The sequence below is a fragment of the Idiotropiscis lumnitzeri genome, chromosome 1 (assembly GCF_059441095.1).
Source record: "Idiotropiscis lumnitzeri isolate Australia: NSW breed Sydney's pygmy pipehorse chromosome 1, RoL_Ilum_1.0, whole genome shotgun sequence".
Lineage (NCBI taxonomy): Eukaryota > Metazoa > Chordata > Actinopteri > Syngnathiformes > Syngnathidae > Idiotropiscis > Idiotropiscis lumnitzeri.
This window is the reverse complement of record NC_142391.1, coordinates 100,512-123,032: the sequence shown is the minus strand read 5'-3', so window position 1 is coordinate 123,032 and position 22,521 is coordinate 100,512. Positions and strand designations below refer to the sequence as shown.

Genomic DNA, 22,521 nt, shown 5'->3' with positions numbered 1-22,521 from the left:
TTTTTTGCAACAAATCCTTGAATGGAGTGCTGCTTACTTGCAGCAAAGGTCAGCAGAGTGGAGAGCAACACGCAAAAAGTCCTCCGGGCCAGAAGAAGTCCAGACGAGACGTCAAGGAAGACGAGAAGAAAGGTTGTGCGCCGGGCGCACTCGGACGCTCTGAGGGCAAACTTGGAGAGCTGATGAGCACCAAGTGACCGACCGAGAGAAACCGGAGAAGCCCCCACAATACTTCACGCGTTGCTTAATATAGACACACGCACACAGCACTCAAAAATAACGTGTACACGTACACGCGTGCACGCACGCGCAAACACACACGCACACACACACACACACACACACGCCCACACAACACCTGCTTTAAAGAAGCAATATTGAAAGTCATGACCAGACGAGGCTAAACAACAAAGTAATCAATTACATCATAGTATTGATAATAATAAGGTGCAATATAAACTGGAATGTCGTTTCTTTCAATTGTGAGAAGTCAAGTTTGCAAAGGAAGGTCGTCATTATGAAAAAAAGTTGAGACAAGTTTCAAACGGGCCTCCAAGCCATCTTGCAAATCAAAATGGCGCCGCCGACTTGCTTCCATTCGGCTGACAGGTGAAAAAAAAAAAAGCAAAGCACCCTCATCGTCATCGTCGTCGCTGCCGAAAGACAAGCAGAGTACCAATCGTAGACAATTGGCTCATGTGGGGTGTAATCAGTCGTATTACATGTGTTGCGAGTATTGTGCCAAGCTCGTGTGACGTGTGGGTGCGTGTGCGCATGCGTGAAAGAAGAGGGGTGCGAATGTGTTTGAGTGGCGGGTGAGGAAAGGGTCAAGTGTGAAGGAAAAGTTGAGAGCGTGCAAAATAAAGCGAGGCTACAGTATGGGCTGATATTTGTGCCACTAGAAACGGAATATTTGAATTGAAGACTGAATATTTGAATTGAAGACTGAATAATTGAATTGAAGACTGGATATTTGAATTGAAGACTGAATATTTGAATTGAAGACTGAATATTTGAATTGAAGACTGGATATTTGAATTGAAGACTGGATATTTGAATTGAAGACTGAATATTTGAATTGAAGACTGGATATTTGAATTGAAGACTGGATATTTGAATTGAAGACTGAATATTTGAATTGAAGACTGAATATTTGAATTGAAGACTGAATATTTGAATTGAAGACTGGATATTTGAATTGAAGACTGAATATTTGAATTGAAGACTGGATTTTTAAATTGAAGACTGGATATTCTGTCGCGGATCGCCGGTCGGCGAGGAGGGGGAGGACCCAAAATGCGAGGAAGCAGGGAAAAGGGTAACTTAAAGGGAATTTATTAAATGAATCAACAGGGACAAACAACGTGGCAGGGTGAAAAATAACAAAGGCCAACTAAACGTGACTAAACTGGCAGAAGGACAAGGAACAAAACGAGACGGGAACGAACTAAGCGGACAGGGACAGGGACAGGGACAGGGACAGGGACAGGGACAGGGACAGGGACAGGGACAGGGACAGGGACAGGGACAGGGACAGGGACAGGGACAGGGACAGGGACAGGGACAGGGACAGGGACAGGGACAGGGGACCAGGGCTGAGAGCATGAACATGGCAGGAAACAAACGCGGTCGTGGAAGTCCGTGAAGTACGGCAATGACCCGACACTGCGTTGTCGGTCTGGGAGGCTTAAATAGTCAGAGTGATCAGGGGAGCAGACGGGAATCAGGTGCGTGATGATTGACGGGAAGCAGGTGTGTGGCTGGCGAGGGCGGGTGCTGAGGAAAACGCCTCCACTCAGCTGACAAAATAAACAGAAAAAGCACATGGCAGGAAGGAGGGAAGAAAATAACAACAAAAACACTGACATGCCCGACACGGGTCATGACATATTTGAATTGAAAACTGAATTATTGAATTGTAAATGGAAAATTGTGATTAAAATAAACAATACATATACAATTGTTGTTATTCAATAATTCAGTTTTCAATTCAAATATTCAGTCTTTAATTCAAATATTCAGTCTTCAATTCAAATAGTCTGTTTCACCTGCGTGAAGTTGGCCCCCCATTTGTTGCAAAAATAGGTGGAAATAGTTTGTTTCGTTTGTGCTGCGTTTGTGCCCGTTTGTGCTGTTAAAATTTTCGTTTGTGCTGCTTCGGTTCGAAAGATATTACACTTTGTTTTATTTCGAGTGTGACGTCACCCAGCCCCCCATTTTCATCCGATTGACTTGGGAATGGTGCCATTCGTTTGTGCTACGTTTGTGCCCGTTTGTGCTGTTAAAATTTTCGTTTGTGCTGCTCCGGTTCGAAAGATATTACACGTTTTAATTTCGAGTGGTGACGTCACCCAGCCCCCCATTTTCATCCGATTGACTTGGGAATGGTGCCGTTCGTTTGTGCTACGTTTGTGCCCGTTTGTGCTGTTAAAATTTTCGTTTGTGCTGCTTCCGTTCCAGAGATATTACACGTTTTAATTTCGAGTGGTGACGTCACCCAGCCCCCCATTTTCATCCGATTGATTTGGGAATGGTGCCGTTCGTTTGTGCTACGTTTGTGCCCGTTTGTGCTGTTAAAATTTTCGTTTGTGCTGCTTCCGTTCCAGAGATATTACACGTTTTAATTTCGAGTGGTGACGTCACCCAGCCCCCCATTTTCATCCGATTGACTTGGGAATGGTGCCGTTCGTTTGTGCTACGTTTGTGCCCGTTTGTGCTGTTAAAAATTTCGTTTGTGCTGCTTCCGTTCCAGAGATATTACACGTTTTAATTTCGAGTGGTGACGTCACCCAGCCCCCCATTTTCATCCGATTGACTTGGGAATGGTGCCGTTCGTTTGTGCTACGTTTGTGCCCGTTTGTGCTGTTAAAATTTTCGTTTGTGCTGCTCCGGTTCGAAAGATATTACACGTTTTAATTTCGAGTGGTGACGTCACCCAGCCCCCCATTTTCATCCGATTGACTTGGGAATGGTGCCGTTCGTTTGTGCTACGTTTGTGCCCGTTTGTGCTGTTAAAATTTTCGTTTGTGCTGCTTCCGTTCCAGAGATATTACACGTTTTAATTTCGAGTGGTGACGTCACCCAGCCCCCCATTTTCATCCGATTGATTTGGGAATGGTGCCGTTCGTTTGTGCTACGTTTGTGCCCGTTTGTGCTGTTAAAATTTTCGTTTGTGCTGCTTCCGTTCCAGAGATATTACACGTTTTAATTTCGAGTGGTGACGTCACCCAGCCCCCCATTTTCATCCGATTGACTTGGGAATGGTGCCGTTCGTTTGTGCTACGTTTGTGCCCGTTTGTGCTGTTAAAAATTTCGTTTGTGCTGCTCCGGTTCGAAAGATATTACACGTTTTAATTCACGCGGTGACGTCACAAACAGGAACGCGCCAGCGTCAGTTTGTTTTGTTTTGCTGTCGAACAAGGAGCTCGGTATCGCGCTACCGCGTTCAGTCAATCACTTGAATCACTCGTATTTGTTATTAATTCCAGGTTATAAACTAGTTCCTGGAATGAACCGATGTTTTGTATGTTTTTGCGCATTTTACATTCTTCATGATCCTGGAAAGCAACTGTTGCCGGACGAACTTCAGGTAAACAGGTCACACTCACTGTTGTAGCTTTTTTGCTAGCATACAGTAATCTTAAAACCTTCCTGTTTTCACTGCTGTAAATTACTTTAAATTCGGTCTTATTTCTTTTAATAGTGTTGTTCTACTGCTCATTCATTTATTTCATCAGTAGTCATTAAAGCTATGTGATTATTTCTTAAAATTATAGTAGACGTGAGGCTGAAACATATCCGTTGAACTTTTTGAAATAAAAACAACTTAAAGACACCCCTCGATGAAGCATTCCCTCATTTGAGAACAACTGAATTAATATAAAAACAGTCCGTGTGTAATTGATGAGAGCCTGCAGAGAAACCTTGGGTGAAACGATAGCTTTATGTGTAAAGAAAACAGCAACAAACAAAACCCCAAACTATTTACATTTCAACAATTAAGCAATCACTGCTTTGTGAAGCTCTTTGTCTTTTCTGATGCTGCTTTCACTCTACTTTCCAGGTCATTGTGCATCTCCCAGTCAAAAGCAGCCCTCCTGCAATATGCCACATAATGTCCTAGAGAATCCTCTTCGAGATGATATGACTGCTCTAAAAGTAAACTGTCAGCATCAGACTTCTGGGAATTTCCAGCAGGGCAACTTCTGTTCAACTCATACCTAGGTCGGTGTCAATCCACTAAGCCTCTCCATTTCTCAACTTCAGTAGTATGAATACTGTAGCAACATCAGACTCATCACAGAGGTCAACATAATTTTTTAATATATTTTTTCCTCAGTATGAGAAGTAGTAGAGGCATCGTCAGGTCTTAAGACATGACCTACATCAGCTTTTTTGTTTTGCAGCAGAAATCCACGTTTCCCTCAATGAAGGCATGATGACGAGCAACGAAACGGTCAACATGAATGAGAAGACTTTCATGCTTGAAAAGCCCTTTTTTAGGTTGTTGAACTCTGCTTCAACAGCTGCCAAACTTGCAGTGATGCTGGTACTTCGGAAGAGAGGGACCACTACGCCTGACCAGAGTGGTAAGTAACTTCCCTGTCTTATGATGTGGGTAATAATCTCAGGGAGGAAGTGGATGTTATCCCTGTCTCCCTCAGCCATGGCAAGTGACCTGATCTCTTCGCATAATTCAGTCACCCACTGTCGAGCATTAGTGTGGATCTGTTGATGCTCCTCAACGGGTTCCTGTGCCTGAACCTCTTCATCGAGCATGCCGATTCATTCTTCTTGTGCTATTTGTGTTGTCAGGTATTTCTTGCACTTTTCTGATGGGAGAGGGGTTCCAGAACTGTCATTACCTTCAGACTCACTCAGTGCCACAATAGTGATGGCACATAGAAGTTCTGTTGAATGTTCCACACATTGTGACTTGAGTAGTTGTGCTCATGATCTCACATAAAAATCTTTGACACGATGTCTTTTATTTTTCAGGCAATCCCACTGGCAGATCATTTTGATGCAGTGTGCAACATCTACCCTGACAAAGCATGGCGGCAGGTTTGCATGCTGACTCCCAAGCAAGACTTTAAAGCACTCATTAATGTAGCTCTTCAAATCGGGATGTTTTCCTGCTGACAGGTGCAGAAGTCCAGTGAAAGTTACCAAAATTTGTCCTGATTGCCAGCATGTTTTGCAACAAAATATAGTATTAAAATAAGGAAGGGCACCATCATCTTTGTCGACGCCTGTTTCATGAGTTGGTTTTCTTCTTTCTGTTGAACCGCATACAATTAAAAAGCAAAGCCTGATTTTTTTTTTTTTCAATTAAAATTACTTCGACAGACATGACCACTAGTGATGAGTCTATAAAGACAGGAATGCGAATAACAATTCAGTTTTATTGATAATGCCTGTTTCAATTTCCAGTGGCATAAGCCAGCAAGTCCCCACAACTTTTCTAACTTTAATTTTTGCTGTAAAAACATCCGCTTTTTGGTTGAACTAGTCTGTCGATTGTGCTGTTTTGGGCCTTAAGAACTTGTATTGTGTTGCTACTGTTTTTCAATAAGAAATTATTTTAGGTCATTTAGAATTCATCCAGCCGCTTGTCCAAATGGACACAATCGTCGACCTTGCGCGTGTAAGGTTGCTGAAATGTGCATCACTGCAGAGAAAGATGTAAGTTTGCGTCACAAATGAGGACATCTATGTATTTATGTACAGTGCACCTCGCAGTGGTAGCATTAAAGACATTGGACTGGACACATTTTTCTGTCACTACTGGAGTCAAACAACTATGTGTACAAGACATTGGTACAGATGTCAGAAAAGCATGGCGTATGTGCTATCACACAGTGGCTGAAAAAAATTGATTCATGCAGGTGCCCCGTCCGTCCCCAATAGAAGCAGTGAGTGCTTTTTCTCTTGCCATTCTTGGATCTCTGGCCAAAGCTTTTACCGCTCACCCCGATTTGAAGACCTACATCAATGAGTGCTTTAAGCATGAAAACCTGCCATGTTTTGTCAGGGTAGACGTTGCACACTGCAACAATATGATCTCCCAGTGGGACCGCCTGAAAAATAAAAGACATTGTGTAAAAAGATTTTTTCTGAGATTTAGCACAACTACTTAAGTCACAATGTGTGGAACATGCAAAATAACTTCTATGTGCCATCACTATTGTGGCACTTAATGAATCTGAAGGTAATGACAGTTCTGGAACCCCTCTCCCATCAGAAAAGTGCAAGAAATACCTGAAAACACAAATAGCACAAGAAGACTGTATCAGCATGCCAGACACAGAGGTTCAGGCACAGGAACCCGTCGAGGAGCATCAGCAGCAGATCCAGACTAACGCTTGACAGTGGTTGACAGAAATATGTGAGGAGATCAGGTCACTTGCCATGGCTGAGGGGGGCAGGGATAACATCCACTTCCTCCCTGAGATTATTACCCACATCATAAGACAGGGAAGTTACTTACCACTCTGGACAGGAGTAATGGTCCCTCTCTTCCGGAGTACCAGCATCACTGCAAGTTCGGCAGCTGTTGAAGCAGAGTTCAAAAACATAAAAAATGGGCTTTTCAAGCATGAAAGCCTTCCCATTCGTGTTGACCGGTTTGTTGCTCGTCATCTTGCCTTCATTGAGGGAAACGTGGATTTCTGCTGCAAAACAAAAAAAGCTGATGTAGGTCATGTCTTAAGACCTGACGATGCCTCTACTACTTCTCATACTGAGGAAAAAATATATTAAAAAATTATGTTGACCTCTGTGATGAGTCTGATGTTGCTACAGTATTCATACTACTGAAGTTGAGAAATGGAGAGGCTTAGTGGATTGACACCGACCTAGGTATGAGTTGAACAGAAGTTGCCCTGCTGGAAATTCCCAGAAGTCTGATGCTGACAGTTTACTTTTAGAGCAGTCATATCATCTCGAAGAGGATTCTCTAGGACATTATGTGGCATATTGCAGGAGGGCTGCTTTTGACTGGGAGATGCACAATGACCTGGAAAGTAGAGTGAAAGCAGCATCAGAAAAGACAAAGAGCTTCACAAAGCAGTGATTGCTTAATTGTTGAAATGTAAATAGTTTGGGGTTTTGTTTGTTGCTGTTTTCTTTACACATAAAGCTATCGTTTCACCCAAGGTTTCTCTGCAGGCTCTCATCAATTACACACGGACTGTTTTTATATTAATTCAGTTGTTCTCAAATGAGGGAATGCTTCATCGAGGGGTGTCTTTAAGTTGTTTTTATTTCAAAAAGTTCAACGGATATGTTTCAGCCTCACGTCTACTATAATTTTAAGAAATAATCACATAGCTTTAATGACTACTGATGAAATAAATGAATGAGCAGTAGAACAACACTATTAAAAGAAATAAGACCGAATTTAAAGTAATTTACAGCAGTGAAAACAGGAAGGTTTTAAGATTACTGTATGCTAGCAAAAAAGCTACAACAGTGAGTGTGACCTGTTTACCTGAAGTTCGTCCGGCAACAGTTGCTTTCCAGGATCATGAAGAATGTAAAATGCGCAAAAACATACAAAACATCGGTTCATTCCAGGAACTAGTTTATAACCTGGAATTAATAACAAATACGAGTGATTCAAGTGATTGACTGAACGCGGTAGCGCGATACCGAGCTCCTTGTTCGACAGCAAAACAAAACAAACTGACGCTGGCGCGTTCCTGTTTGTGACGTCACCGCGTGAATTAAAACGTGTAATATCTTTCGAACCGGAGCAGCACAAACGAAATTTTTAACAGCACAAACGGGCACAAACGTAGCACAAACGAACGGCACCATTCCCAAGTCAATCGGATGAAAATGGGGGGCTGGGTGACGTCACCACTCGAAATTAAAACGTGTAATATCTCTGGAACGGAAGCAGCACAAACGAAAATTTTAACAGCACAAACGGGCACAAACGTAGCACAAACGAACGGCACCATTCCCAAATCAATCGGATGAAAATGGGGGGCTGGGTGACGTCACCACTCGAAATTAAAACGTGTAATATCTCTGGAACGGAAGCAGCACAAACGAAAATTTTAACAGCACAAACGGGCACAAACGTAGCACAAACGAACGGCACCATTCCCAAGTCAATCGGATGAAAATGGGGGGCTGGGTGACGTCACCACTCGAAATTAAAACGTGTAATATCTTTCGAACCGGAGCAGCACAAACGAAAATTTTAACAGCACAAACGGGCACAAACGTAGCACAAACGAACGGCACCATTCCCAAGTCAATCGGATGAAAATGGGGGGCTGGGTGACGTCACCACTCGAAATTAAAACGTGTAATATCTCTGGAACGGAAGCAGCACAAACGAAAATTTTAACAGCACAAACGGGCACAAACGTAGCACAAACGAATGGCACCATTCCCAAGTCAATCGGATGAAAATGGGGGGCTGGGTGACGTCACCACTCGAAATTAAAACGTGTAATATCTCTGGAACGGAAGCAGCACAAACGAAAATTTTAACAGCACAAACGGGCACAAACGTAGCACAAACGAATGGCACCATTCCCAAGTCAATCGGATGAAAATGGGGGGCTGGGTGACGTCACCACTCGAAATTAAAACGTGTAATATCTTTCGAACCGGAGCAGCACAAACGAAAATTTTAACAGCACAAACGGGCACAAACGTAGCACAAACGAACGGCACCATTCCCAAGTCAATCGGATGAAAATGGGGGGCTGGGTGACGTCACCACTCGAAATTAAAACGTGTAATATCTCTGGAACGGAAGCAGCACAAACGAAAATTTTAACAGCACAAACGGGCACAAACGTAGCACAAACGAACGGCACCATTCCCAAATCAATCGGATGAAAATGGGGGGCTGGGTGACGTCACCACTCGAAATTAAAACGTGTAATATCTCTGGAACGGAAGCAGCACAAACGAAAATTTTAACAGCACAAACGGGCACAAACGTAGCACAAACGAACGGCACCATTCCCAAGTCAATCGGATGAAAATGGGGGGCTGGGTGACGTCACCACTCGAAATTAAAACGTGTAATATCTTTCGAACCGGAGCAGCACAAACGAAAATTTTAACAGCACAAACGGGCACAAACGTAGCACAAACGAATGGCACCATTCCCAAGTCAATCGGATGAAAATGGGGGGCTGGGTGACGTCACCACTCGAAATTAAAACGTGTAATATCTTTCGAACCGGAGCAGCACAAACGAAAATTTTAACAGCACAAACGGGCACAAACGTAGCACAAACGAATGGCACCATTCCCAAGTCAATCGGATGAAAATGGGGGGCTGGGTGACGTCACACTCGAAATAAAACAAAGTGTAATATCTTTCGAACCGAAGCAGCACAAACGAAAATTTTAACAGCACAAACGGGCACAAACGCAGCACAAACGAAACAAACTATTTCCACCTATTTTTGCAACAAATGGGGGGCCAACTTCACGCAGGTGTCAGTTTCTAGTGGCACAAATATCAGCCCATACGACAGGTACACCACTTTCTCCAAGCTGGCGTGCTAATTTTGATTTTGAGGGCTCCGCCTTACGACGACGTGCGCCGACCGGGATCCCAAGGCAACTCCGGCCTTGGAGACGGATCTCCCCTGCGTCCCCCGACCACGGTCAGGAGAGTCGAAGCAGGAACGGACAACACATGTATAGAACCGCTAGAGGGCAGCCTAAGCTAGGGTTTTGGTTGTTGCAAACGGACAATGAAAGAAGATTCGTTCGAACACGACAGTGAGCGGTGGTCTTTCTTTTAGAAACCGAACCAAACACAACACATATCTTCCAAAAATAGATCCTCCGAATATGTTTCACCAGACAACGCAGTGTAACATCCACACCGAACGTCTTTTGAACAAGGAGCGTCATTTTTGTGTTTTGTGCCAGAAATTGGAAAATAAAACAAAGTCAATTTGAACAAAACATTTGACGGTAAAAAAAAATAGCCAATAATTTTATTTGTTGCATGCAGAGGCTTAATTACGGCTAGAAAGGTTTCTGACGGGATGACGTCCCGTTGTAAGGCCATTCCTGACCACAAGGCGGAGCCCGCCGACCGGTTCGAAAGGTAGTGATGGCACGTTGTCTTTTCCAATGAATGTTGTTGAAGCGGGCCTTCGAAAACGGATGTAGAAATAAAGGCTTGCATATTGATATTTATCTCTTTGCCAATTATTGAGGGAAATCATTAACATGATAAGATTATCCACATGAATAAAAAAAAAACATCCGTTATTAATAGTGCCATTTAATAGCATTCGTTGAGGTATTTTGAGCCCATTTGTTGTTTCATGCTCGCGTATCAAACCGGTATCCCTTGGCATTCATCTGTCGCCGAGGAGTGGATTCGCCACAACGACAAAAACGATGATGATGATGATTAAGACGACACCAAATTAGGATGACATCACAAAGACAGTGAAGGAGATGGATAATGACAATGAAGATGAAGACGAGAATGAGGAATACGATGAAGAGGAGGATGTTGGCGAAAACGACAAAGATGCTGACAGCCGCGTTAGAGATGACGATGGCGATGATGATGATGATGGCAACAAAGACGAAGATGATGGCGAAGCCGGCGGCGATGGAAGTTGGAAGCAAACAAGTTTAGGACTCTGGCGGAAAGTGTTGGAATGTGCATGACATGACAACTTCCAAAACAGATTTCTTTCCTTTTTTATTTTTCTTTATTAATGGTGGACAATAGGATTGAAATAAGGCCTTCTTGACAAAATAGCGAGCTTGAAAAGAGCAAGTTTGCAAGTTGCCATGGAAACGTTGGCCAGCGGTGATTGCGGGACCGCTTGCATTCATTGGTTCATCTCCCGTGTTTGTTCATATTGCAGAAGACCCAACGAATGTGAAACGTGATGACGGCATCACGACATGCGGACGCCGAAATCAGCAACGTAGACGAGCTGGGCTAATCATGCTCGTTTGTTGGCTTTGTCAGGATGACATCATATCAAGTGGACTGTCCAAACGTTGACTTTGCTTTCCGTAAAATCCTGTGTCGCATACTAGCATGTGGCATTGGCCGTGTGAAATTCTAAAGAGAGATTTGGGCTGAAGTCACAGAACATAATCTTCACGTCAGTCCTCCCTGGGAGAAAGCCAAAGTGGGTCGCAACTCCAACGAAAAGACATTGAAAGACATTTTGAGCACAAAGATCCGATGGCTAGCGGCTTAGCAGCTTAATTCAACCAGCAAAAAGCAGTTAAGTGTCAAAATTGGACAACGTTTGTGATGTCACATGAGCAAGTTGAACAAGTTGCCGCCGGAGGCGCCAAAAATCAATCAATCAATCGGCCCAGGCCGACGATGCGCTTTGTCTTCACCTCCGCCCGCGAGGATCCGTCCAACTTGCTAACACCCTTCCTCCAAGTGACCGAATAGAAACAAAGTCAACAATTCATGCACTTCCTGTCATGTTCACTTTTGTGCAAAACCTGAAAGTCCGCAATGGAAAACGCGTTCCACACACAGAATAAAGAAATGAAAAACCAGCGTCACGCATGCGGAGATGAAGTTCATGTTTTTGGTGGACCTGACGTTCATGTTCTTTGGCCGGCCAGAATCCAGCGGCACACACATCTAGAGAAAGTCCAATCACTCCCAAATGCTTTCTTGGACCGACGAGGGCTAATGCCAGAGACGCCTGCGGACCCAGAATCACAAGCGATACAAACAAAATCACAGTCCAAAGTCACACAACCTGAACTAGCACCAGTAGGACCAAAGCCACCAGTCAAACTTGGGAGACCAGTGAGCCAGGTGAGCTCACTAAGACGCGTGTTGGTAGTGACACACGCGAGACTAAAGAGACGAGTGAGATCAGAGTCACCATAGCGACTCCGGCAATGCGAGCGACGCTGGCGAGACCAGAGTCACCAGTGACAAGAGTCAGACTGGTGATACCAGGGTCAAAAGTTACCAGTGACACGGAAGACGCCAATGAAACTGGAGACACCAGAGAACTCAAGGAAATCAGAGACGCTTCAGATCTCGGACACAAGCAGTATGAGTATCCAAAGCTTCTATTTGATTGCGGTTGCACTTCCCTCCCCACTGTTGTCTCAGAGTCGGTCATCTCACTCCGAGTCGGGCGACAGAGGCCTGGAAATGGTGAAAATGTCCTGCTGCCTTTGCATTTTGTTTTGCGCCATGACTGAGGCGACGTTGGGCCGAGCCAAAGGAGATGTTTGCCGCTTGTCCGACAAAAGTTTGAGGATATCGGCGAGCTGACCCTCGAGCGTCCCCAGTCGTCCCCCCAGAGTCCGGATGTCCTCACGCAGCTCCACTCGGATGTCATGGAGAGCGGCCTGCAGTGCCAACTCTGGGATGGGGCAAACGGAAAGCCTGGACCCACCTGTAGGGGGGATGTGGCGAGGCGGCGGAGGTGCGTGCATCTCCGGCTCGGTCCACGCGGAACTCGCTTTTGGTGATGCCGCTGTCACACGAGTCCGTCTTACGGAGCGGGTTCGTGCGAGAGGACTCACCCCGGGCCCCCACTGGACCTCGGACCTCCACAGAGGCTGCCTTGTTATGTAGTCTGTCCTTGTGGCAGGTTGTTCTTCAGATGCATCCAGCCGCCGGTCCTGGGCGGCGGACTGGTGAAGGCCTTCAAGAGGACGCTCTGCTGGCTGCGGTTCTGCAGAGCGGGGGACTCACTGGAGACCAGGGGGGCCGGCATGGGCGATACCTGAGACACGGTGAGAACGCTGCTGCTGGGCGGGGTTCCGTTCTGCAGGCGGGGGGACAGGGAGTGCTGAAGGCTGGAGTGGTCCGGCGGTAAGTCCTGGTTCCGGTTCCGGTCTATGAACCACGAGGAGGCAGCTGGGGCACCCAGGTTACGGAGCTCCTTCTGCTGCTTGAACTTGTGGAACAGTTTGCGGACGGGTGATTCTGAGGGATGGTGAGCTGGACCTCGTTATTGGCTCGCTGCCTCTCTTCTTCCTCCTCTTTCACCTCGCTGATCTTCCGGAAGATGATCTGGAAAAGAATTGGCTTAGTTCAAACAATAATATAATGAGGATATAAAACTCTGAATCAACATAAGCAAACATAACTCATTCGTTATGGTGGAAGTCAGTCAGACAGTCAGTCCTCACATGTATCAGCTGGCCACGCCTACTGCTGTGCCGATCACGGCCGTGGCGGCCTCGGCGGCGGCTATGGCCACGACGGCAACGGCGACCACAACCACGACCATGACCGCCACGGCGACGGCGACCAAGACCACGACCTCGACGACGACGCTTTTCCCAGACTGCAAATCTGCTTTGACGAGGAGAATAGCTCCAGCCTCGTCACCCCGTCGTTAGAGTCTTGGTTCCCAACAAAGACTTCTGTAACGCGAGTACCGACAGGCCCTCACGTCCCACCTCCCTCGTTTTTCATGTTTCATGGACACATTGTATTGCTCCGTCACAAAGAGCCGCTGAAGTCCAGGACGAGCTTCTCCAACCGGCTGCAGGAACTTAAAAGGCATTTTGACAGCCTTGCATTTGAAATACCCCCCCTACCACCACTGTATGCAAATGGCCCTGACATCTGGATTTGGGCCCGTTCTACTGCCGCTTCTCTCCTCTCCATTGAATCGAAGGACAACATCTGACTGGGGCCGGCGGGATGCTCTGCTACTGTCGTCATTGAATAAGAAACAAAATTTCATCCAATTTGACTTCAGCTCAAGTGCTACCCAGTAACTTTCTTTCAGTGTTTATGTGTGTGAGTGTGTTTGTATGAACGCTTACCCTCTTGCGCAGGTTGCAGGTGAGGATGAGGTTTCTCGCAAAGGAGTTTGCAAAGGTGGAGTAAAAGTCCAAAATCTTGAGCAGCGCTTCCCTGCGGATGACGTGCAGGTCGCAGTACGTCAGCGCTAACGTCAGCGCTAACGTGCTCTCCTTCCAGAACACATCACCAAATGCGTCGCCTTTACCTGAAACACGCCGAGACCAGCCAGAACAAAATGAGACCACAAAGAGGTTAGCGCAAGTCGGATCCATTCAAACCTTTTTCAAATTGAAACTCTTCAACACATTAATATGGCATTTTTTTCCAAACTAAAAGCCAAAAAGCTTTTTTGGTTGGGGTTTTTTTTTTGCAAATTTTAACTCAAACTATTTTCGGACCAATTCAAGCTGGCGCTCGATCCACTTGGAGCGTGCGGCTGTCTGTAGGATGAGTGGTAAAAATTTGAAATAAAAGAATATTTTTCCTTTTTTTCATATATTTGTTTTTACAAAAAGTCAGAACTTGAGAGAAAAAAATCTTTGTTTTGTCCTGAAAGCTGGTTTACAACTTATGTGGGTTTTTTTTTAAAATAAAAATGACAACAAAAAAAGTGTTTATGACTTTTTCTGAATAGATTTTTGCAGAATAGTTTCAAGTAGTAATTCACAAGTCAGAATTTACTCAACAGCAAATAATGGGGGAAAATGTTTTTGTTATTATACGCTAACAGTTTATTTTTCGAGGGGTGGGCGGGGGGGCCAATTTTCCAAGAGTAAAGAAATTTTAAGAAAAAGTAATTTCCCCTTCCAAAAGCAGAATGCGCAGAAGATCAAACAGTTTTTCCAAATGGTAAATTTTAAACAACAGAACACACACAAAAAAACACATTAAACTGACTGATCTGTTTTTTTTTTTAATCAGAAAATGCGCACAGAGGTCTGTCGACAATTCTTATGCGCCAAACGATGACCGAAAGACATCCAAATCGAATGGAAGCGGATTTGCATCGGCGACGTACCTAAAATGGCGATGACCTCGTTGTCCTGGATGACCTCCAGTGACCCCGACACCACAAAGCACAGTGTATCAACGCTCTCGCCGGCGTGGAAGATGAAGTCGCCCGGGGCACAATGCGTTGTTTGGAACTCCACCGCCAGCGAACGGAGGCAGCCGTCGCTCGCCAGGCGGAACGCCTGATGCTCGTTGAACACCTGCGCTCAAAAATGGGACCGCACTCTAAAGCCAATATTTGAATCGATTCACCCAAATCTAGCTTTGTTGTTTTTCCTGAATCTAAATAATATAAAGACGTAGAGCAAACAGAAAGTGACCTCCTGATGCACACGTGAACACACACACACGCACGCATGCACGGAGATGGCGAGACAATGTTGCGGTGCGACGGTCACGTTGGCGCCTCGTTGCGAAAGCGGAGACGAACGTCGTGCCGGCCAAGGTGACACGCGGTTGCCTCCTCTGTCCAGCCGCCCATTTGAAACACTTTGATACATTTGACGCCAGGAGGGGACTAACCCCACTTCAGAAGCCTTTAGGGGTGAGAGAGGGGAGCGGGGGGGGGGGGGGGGACACCACAAAAGAATAAATATATTTGGGAATAAAAATAATATTCCCGAGTATTGAATATCAAAACGAGAAGATTGAAGAATATTGAAGAAAAAAAAAAGATTTTTTTTTGCAGAGGTATGAAGTGTTGAAAGTCAAGAAAATTAATCTTGTCTTGCTTGAACATTTAGAGGGGTGCTTCTCAATTATTCTATGTGACAGTCTGCTGAAAATTCCTCCAGAGATTTCTGGCCCAATTTGAATTTGTGTCGCGTCAACCCTTTGAAATGAACACAAATGACGAATCGGCCTGGACCGGCCGTCCCGAAAACAAGCCAAATATTTCATGAAAGATCACGTTCTACCTTCACTCTTACGAAAGAAACGATTGGCGCACGCGGGAGCAGAACGCCGGTCGTCTGGGTCATTGCAACCCGCGACCGTTGAATTCAGGCAACTTTTCTTTTTTTTTTTTTTTGTCTAATGACAAACCGTTGCTTTTTGTGCCACCTTCTGCTGGCAGTCCGGTCATGACGGTGACCAATCACCACCAACGCGGCATTTCGGATTTACCTCGGCAAGAAGGCCTCTCTTCGGCAGCACACGCACGCTCGTCTGCGCTGCAGCAGCCTCAAGGGTGCGTCAGCTCGCTCCCGGTGTTTTTAAGCCGCAGCAGTGCGTCTACGTGCGTGCGTGTCGTTGCCATTTTCAAATAAAAGAGAACAGCAGAGGAAAAAAAAAAAAAAAGCAAGAACGAATCCTGCGAGCTCACCTCACACCTCACGTGCACATGGATGCACTTGGCAAAGGCGAGGACTTTTTAGCCGCTCAAAATATTCCTGCACGAACACTCGACGGGCGCGACTTCTCGCCCGCACCTGCCGACCCATTCGACACGGACGACATTCAAAGGGAGAATGGCTTCTCCCTCATTGGATGGATTTCTTTTTTACGATGGCACCTTGAGATACGAGCGAACACGTTTTTCAAGATACGAGCCGTCGTTGGGCTGACTTTTTTGTCTTTGACTTGGGGGGACGCGTGCTCGGAGCGCTGAAGCGCAAGAGCGAACTCGAAACACTCGGCAACAACAACTGTCCAAGTGCAAATTGCTTACGGCAACGGCGTCCCGCCACTTTCCTTTTCTCCTGTCTTGTTTCTTTGGAACGCTGCCAAGACCTCCAAACAAACTTAATAAGCATCGCGGTTCCGACTCCGCCTTCCCAAAGCGCTGGCCCGCACGCCTCTCGGTTCGGTCAACGTGGGCTCGACGGCGGACGAGAGATGAGCACAAAGGCCAGGCGCCTAGTCGGCGTTTTCAACGGCGTTGATGATGTCGTAAGGCGGGCAGGAGAGCAGGTCGATGACGAACCAGCTTTTCAGGTAGTTCGCGCGGATGAGCTTGGGCTCCGAGATGACCTCGCCGCCGGGCCCCACGAAGGTGCTGTGGAAGTCGAGCACCATGTCCGCCAGGGAGACGGCGTCCACCACGCTGTCCGGCACCAGCCGCGCCAAATGGTCGAATTTGCTCTTGAAGGACACGTTGAAGGGCACCAAGATGGCCGTGTAGAAGGTGAGGATCAGGATCAGCCAGTCCCACGCGATCTTGAAGGCGCAGCAGTGCAGGATGATGTGCGGCGGCGTCTTGGGCGCTTCCTGCTTGGACTGCGGCAGGATGTCCGAGTTGAGCTGCAAGACCTGGAGAGGAGGAGCTTGAAAAAGAAGCTGGAGAACAACACAAGCCACATGGGCTCATTCGTGCCGGCTCGCAAACTAGCGTTGATTTCACGTTTTATAACACCGATTGAAAATGAAAGCAACCAATTTCTTCTCCGAGACGGCGTCGGCATCATGATGACTTGCGCAAGACGACATGGGCGGTTGTTTTGCTCTCTGACGACAATCGCCCAGAATGACTTTTGCAAAGTGGCAACGTGACAAAAATGGCCATCGCACGATGACATCATCAAGATGCCAGGCGAGCATTTTTTGCGACTGGCTCGTTGACTTGCTGACCATCTCCCAAATGCGTCATCTGGGCTTCGTCGGGCTTTTGGGAATCCAAATCTCGTCTTCCATACGTTTCATCTCTTTGCAGCGGCCTGCGTGTTCCTCCGCCGCCTCGATCCTTCCGCTTTTAGAAAACAAAGTGCTGGCATGCAAGGACACGGGCTGCTTGAGTGTGCTTTGGATGCACCGCCAAGGTGAGTAGTGAGTGAGAAGAAGTCAGTTCCGGACAAAAAGTGGAGGAAGCGGTCGCCGCAGGGGATGTGGAACAAGATGCGGTTGCTACGGTAACAACCGGTGCGCACGTTGCACAACGCTTTGCCGCCTTTCGCATCACTCGCTGTGCACGATTGGGTCGGTCAAGATAGACCTTTGTGGAAGCTGGGTTCACCACCAGGACGGCATTGGAGGTTTCACGGATGGAATCATGGAAGACTGTGAGGTGTTGTTCTTGGCAGACCTTGCAAGGACGTTTGAGATTGCAGTTTTCAGCAAGGTGGCTGCGGCCGCATTTCCAGCAGCGGTTTCCATCCTTGATCCATTGGCCGATCTGAGTGGGGGTGAGCTTCTTGAAATTGTCACAGGAGTTTAGGTAATGATCCTTATTGTCACAGTGAGGACAGTAGGGCTGTGGCTTGGAAGCTGAATTCTGCGTTGCAGGCTTGGGACGAAGAGACTCTTCGTTCACAGTTAAAACAGACGTGGACTGCTCCTTATGAGTAGTTGAGCTAGACTTCTTTGTAGTTTTAGCTGTCTTGCTTGGCTCGGGCTGGTACAAGGCTGCGGCACGGCTGGAGATGCCTTTGGCTTGTGATTTTACGTGGTGCCATGCAGCAAGATCAGGGAGCGTGTAGGTTCGGTCAGATTCCTCTATTGAGAAAATACTCCACGAAGCTGTCACGGTAATAGGGAGGCAATTTACTCAACAGTCTGTCGACGTGCGACCCGCACATAAGTTCAATGCCATTGTAGCCTTCAAGAGTCCTCAGCATGCCCACAAGAGATTGGATGGAGAGAGCGAAAGAGTCAAAACTGTTGGCATCACTTATCTTGAGTGCGGGTGAGTTCAGGATGGCACCAAGCTCTGATTGGATGAGCTGCTTCGGTTGACCGTATTTATCTTGTAGTGCGTTGAGGGCAGCGGTATATGGACTTGTGTGGTGCATATACGCCTTGGCGAGTTGGAGAGCACTAGGTAGCTTCAAGTGACTTAGTAATACTTGATACTTATACTGCTCACTCAAGTGGGTGTGGTTGTTGAGTAGACTGTCCAATGCCATCTTCAGCAGAGCAAAGTCACTCTCACGACCGCTCTCAAACACTGGTAGCGTTGGCCTTGGGATGCCGAAGGCAGAAGCGATCAGCATATCTGCTCCGAGTTGTGCATGGCTGTAGACCAGGAGAAGGGGCAGGTGCGGATGTAGGAGCCTGGATGGGAATGGAAGAAGCTCGAGGATGCTCCCATTCTTGGCCTGTCTGCTGGAATGACGGGCCGTGAGTCATATTAAGTTGCTCACTTTGTATTGGAGCAGCCGCTCCATCATGGATTGCTGTTGGCGCTGCCGTAGGTAACGGTTGTGCTGCAGCAGCTGTTTGGACTACATTGGGGGATTGTTGTTTGCCCATTGTTGGATATGAGTTGGCGTGAGGAGGTGCGAAGTTTTCTGCCGGGCACGCTGCCGTCCCTGCTTCCGGCCGTGGACCTGGTCCTCGTTGCGGTCCCGATGTGCCTCGCCACTGTGCTGGTCGGGAGCGTTACTCGCGCTCAAGTTCATACTGACTCGCACGGACGCAACCACGAGGAGGAAAGCGTGAGCGAATGACGCCGAACTCGGCTCTTTGGCGCCACCGAGTGGTCGACACGAGCATGCGGGCGCTGACCGGGAGGATGAAGAGGACGACGAGATTAAGGAAGGAGGGGCAAAAATTACGGAGGAGAATGAGGTGATGGTAAAAAGAAATGAGGAGAAAATAATGGAGAAGCGAAGGGAGAAAAGAAAGGAGATGACGACGAGGAGAAGTGGCCGCGGTATGCAGAAGAGGAGGAAAGGAAAGAAGTAGGCAAAGAAAGAAATAATTGAAAGAAAGGGGTGTGGGGGCGTTCGATGGAGTAAAGAGGAGGGAGAGAGTGAAATGAGAATGAAGAGGATGAGGGCGACGGAAGGAAAGAAGAGGTTACTGAAGGAGTGAACGCCGCAACAACTACATTTCCCGGCATGCACCGCAGGCTGCAGGTGAAAACACGTCAAGGGACAGCGCATCCTCGTGTGGACCAAACCTGTAGCGCAGTCCACTTCCCCAAAGACGAGCGAGCCCATTTTTTAAAAATACGCGAGTGGCTTCCAATTGATTTAGGGGTCTTTCTTCTTCCACAGTCGGCTACTGGTAATTTGCATCCGTCAATCACAATTTATATCACGTCGGCGAAGACGACAATTTGCGAGTGACGTCAGCAGATTCGTCACGTCGCAGAGCAACACATGATTCGATTCATATATGTTCACATTGCTGGCACATGCGACCCAGATAGTATTTTGTTTTGCCCATATGCGACCTGTATCTGATTTTTTTTAAATTAGTAATTGGGTTAGAACAAAAGTGGCACCCTTGAGATTAACTGGTTTCTTTGACACGAGTTTTTGCAGACATTTTCCGCTATACCTGACTAAGCAGATATTTTTTATGACGATCTGAACGGCTCAATTAGGTTTTTTTGTTTTTGTTTTCTTTTTTCTCAAATCTAACTTGGTCTCATGTGGACCTAGATTGGACACGTATCGGATTTATTGTAATCCAAGAGTGACGTCACCGGAACCACCAAATGTGCTCGGCGTTTGGCGGAGGTTGATCAAATGCGCAAAATTGTGTTTGGAGTAACAATATTGACTTGAATTAAATACAATTTGAAACAGGAAGCATAAAGTGGACATTTTTGGTTAGTAGAGTGATGCAGCCATGAAGTAGTGTTGTGTCGTTCGCGAACGATTCGTTCAAAAAGAACGAATCTCTTCAGTGAACGTGAGTTCACTTCCTCAAGTGATTCGTTCTGGGTTTTTTTTGTTTTTTTTCGTCAATCTTCGCGAACACCCAACCAGCAGCCAATGTCAGATGTAAACAGGATTTAATGAACATACTGCCACGCTATTGGCGTTCACGAAGCAATCAGTGACGTCATTTCCCGTTCGCCAACGATTCAGTGAGTGAACGTGTCGTTGCCGTTTTTGGTTCACGCGAACGAGAACTCCATGCAGAACATCAGTTCAGTCAGTGGACGCTGTTTTGTTGTGAATGCTCTACGATTCGACAAGGAAGGAACCACTCACCAACAGCACTCATTTTGTGCTCGCGGGGACAAGCTTTCATTGGGATCCGTTTCTGAAAGCTAACGGGTAATGCTAAATCCATCCATAATAATAATAATAATATTCCCTTTATTAGTCCCACAATGGGGAAATTCGAGATTCGAACCCAGGCCTCCTAGGGAGACTGGGTCCTGAACGCGGCGCCTTAGACCACTCGGCCATCCAAGTACCGGAACAAGCGTCAAGCGCATAAAAACGAATAAGAGCGAATGACAAACTTACAGTCCATCGCAGATCGTGATGGGGCTCCCCGGTCGGCAGCAGCTTGGAGATGACGTTGTTATAGGGGACAACTTAATTTGAAAACATTTATTCCAAGACATTTTAAATAGCACATATGTGCACTTCAATATTATCCTCTGTCTACTGTAACTATTAAGTGGTGCAATCATCAAAATGCTTTTTACCATTAAATTGCACTTTTATTTCAAAACTTGTTTGGTGCTCAGGTGTTTTTTTTATTCTCGTTTTTAATTCAGTCATCCGCTTCATTTGACAGCCTGCACTTCGTAACGCGTGAACAAAAGAACATACCGGGCGCGTGACGGCCGTGTGATATGTCCCCCAAAATAACAAATGTTTATATATGTAGGAAAGGATTCGGTGAATGAACGATTCGTGTCGTCACTTCACGTTCACGAAAGGATTCGGTGAGTGAACGATTCGTGTCTTCACTTTCCGTTCACAAAAGGATTCGGTGAATGAACGATTCGTGTTGTCACTTCACGTTCACGAAAGGATTCGGTGAGTGAACGATTCGTGTCTTCACTTTCCGTTCACAAAAGGATTCGGTGAGTGAACGATTCGTGTCGTCACTTCCCGGTCATGAAAGGATTCGGTTAGTGAACGATTCATGTCGTCACTTCCCGGTCACGAAAGGATTCGGTGAGTGAACGATTCGTGTCGTCACTTCACGTTCACGAAAGGATTCGGTGAGTGAACGATTCGTGTCTTCACTTTCCGTTCACAAAAGGATTCGGTGAATGAACGATTCGTGTCGTCACTTCCCGGTCACGAAAGGATTCGGTGAGTGAACGATTCGTGTCGTCACTTCACGTTCACGAAAGGATTCGGTGAGTGAACGATTCGTGTCTTCACTTTCCGTTCACAAAAGGATTCGGTGAGTGAACGATTCGTGTCGTCACTTCACGTTCACGAAAGGATTCGGTGAGTGAACGATTCGTGTCTTCACTTTCCGTTCACAAAAGGATTCGGTGAGTGAACGATTCGTGTCTTCACTTTCCGTTCACAAAAGGATTCGGTGAGTGAACGATTCGTGCCGTCACTTCTCGTTCCCCAACGGGTCAGTGAGTGAACGAGCTGTACTGCCATTCTCGTTCAAACATTACGGCTACAATGTTTTTTATATAGCAATGAAAATCCAAACACACCAATTATAATAAGAGGAACATCTTTGAGGGGAATCTTTTATTTTTTTGGGGTGGGGGGAACCACCTGCGGGGGCGGGGGGTGTCGGGAGGGGCTGGTGAATGATTCGGTGAGTGATTGTTTTGAACGAATCTTTTTGATGAAATGATTCTGATTCAGTTGACTTAAAAGAACTGTTATGCCCATCGCTACCATGTAGATGTCTTATTTTTTTGGCAAGTGACGTCATTAGTGACGCCTCCATTAAATGAGATTAATAAACCTCTACTCATTATCTCCAAATATTATATTTCCACCTCAAGACAAACGCGCATTCCCGCTCACAATCATAGCTAGGGACAATTTAGATTTTTCAATCGTCCTACCGTTTTGTAATGTGCGAGGAAACCAGATTACCTGGAGAAAAGCCATGGAAACTCCACACAGGAAGGC

At 46.3% G+C, this 22,521-nt stretch overlaps 2 long non-coding RNA genes and 1 pseudogene across 5 annotated transcripts; 1 reads left to right on the top strand and 2 right to left on the bottom strand.

Moving 5' to 3' along the window:
• Positions 1-3,316: 3,316 nt before the first annotated feature.
• On the top strand, positions 3,317-5,239 carry LOC148342484 (uncharacterized). Of its 4 annotated transcripts, none has more exons than XR_015846160.1 (4): positions 3,317-3,589; positions 4,064-4,224; positions 4,407-4,589; positions 4,999-5,239. It is a non-coding gene; the product is annotated as an uncharacterized LOC148342484 (long non-coding RNA). The 4 variants fall into 4 exon arrangements; XR_015846159.1 differs by having other exon boundaries at positions 4,407-4,815; XR_015846158.1 differs by having other exon boundaries at positions 4,410-5,239.
• A 1,290-nt stretch (positions 5,240-6,529) lies between these two features.
• On the bottom strand, positions 6,530-7,765 carry LOC148342483 (uncharacterized). Its single transcript, XR_015846161.1, has 3 exons — positions 7,493-7,765; positions 6,858-7,018; positions 6,530-6,671 (listed from the first exon to the last, which is right to left on the bottom strand). It is a non-coding gene; the product is annotated as an uncharacterized LOC148342483 (long non-coding RNA).
• A 4,358-nt stretch (positions 7,766-12,123) lies between these two features.
• On the bottom strand, positions 12,124-18,705 carry LOC148342482 (voltage-gated delayed rectifier potassium channel KCNH5-like; annotated as a pseudogene).
• Positions 18,706-22,521: the final 3,816 nt, after the last annotated feature.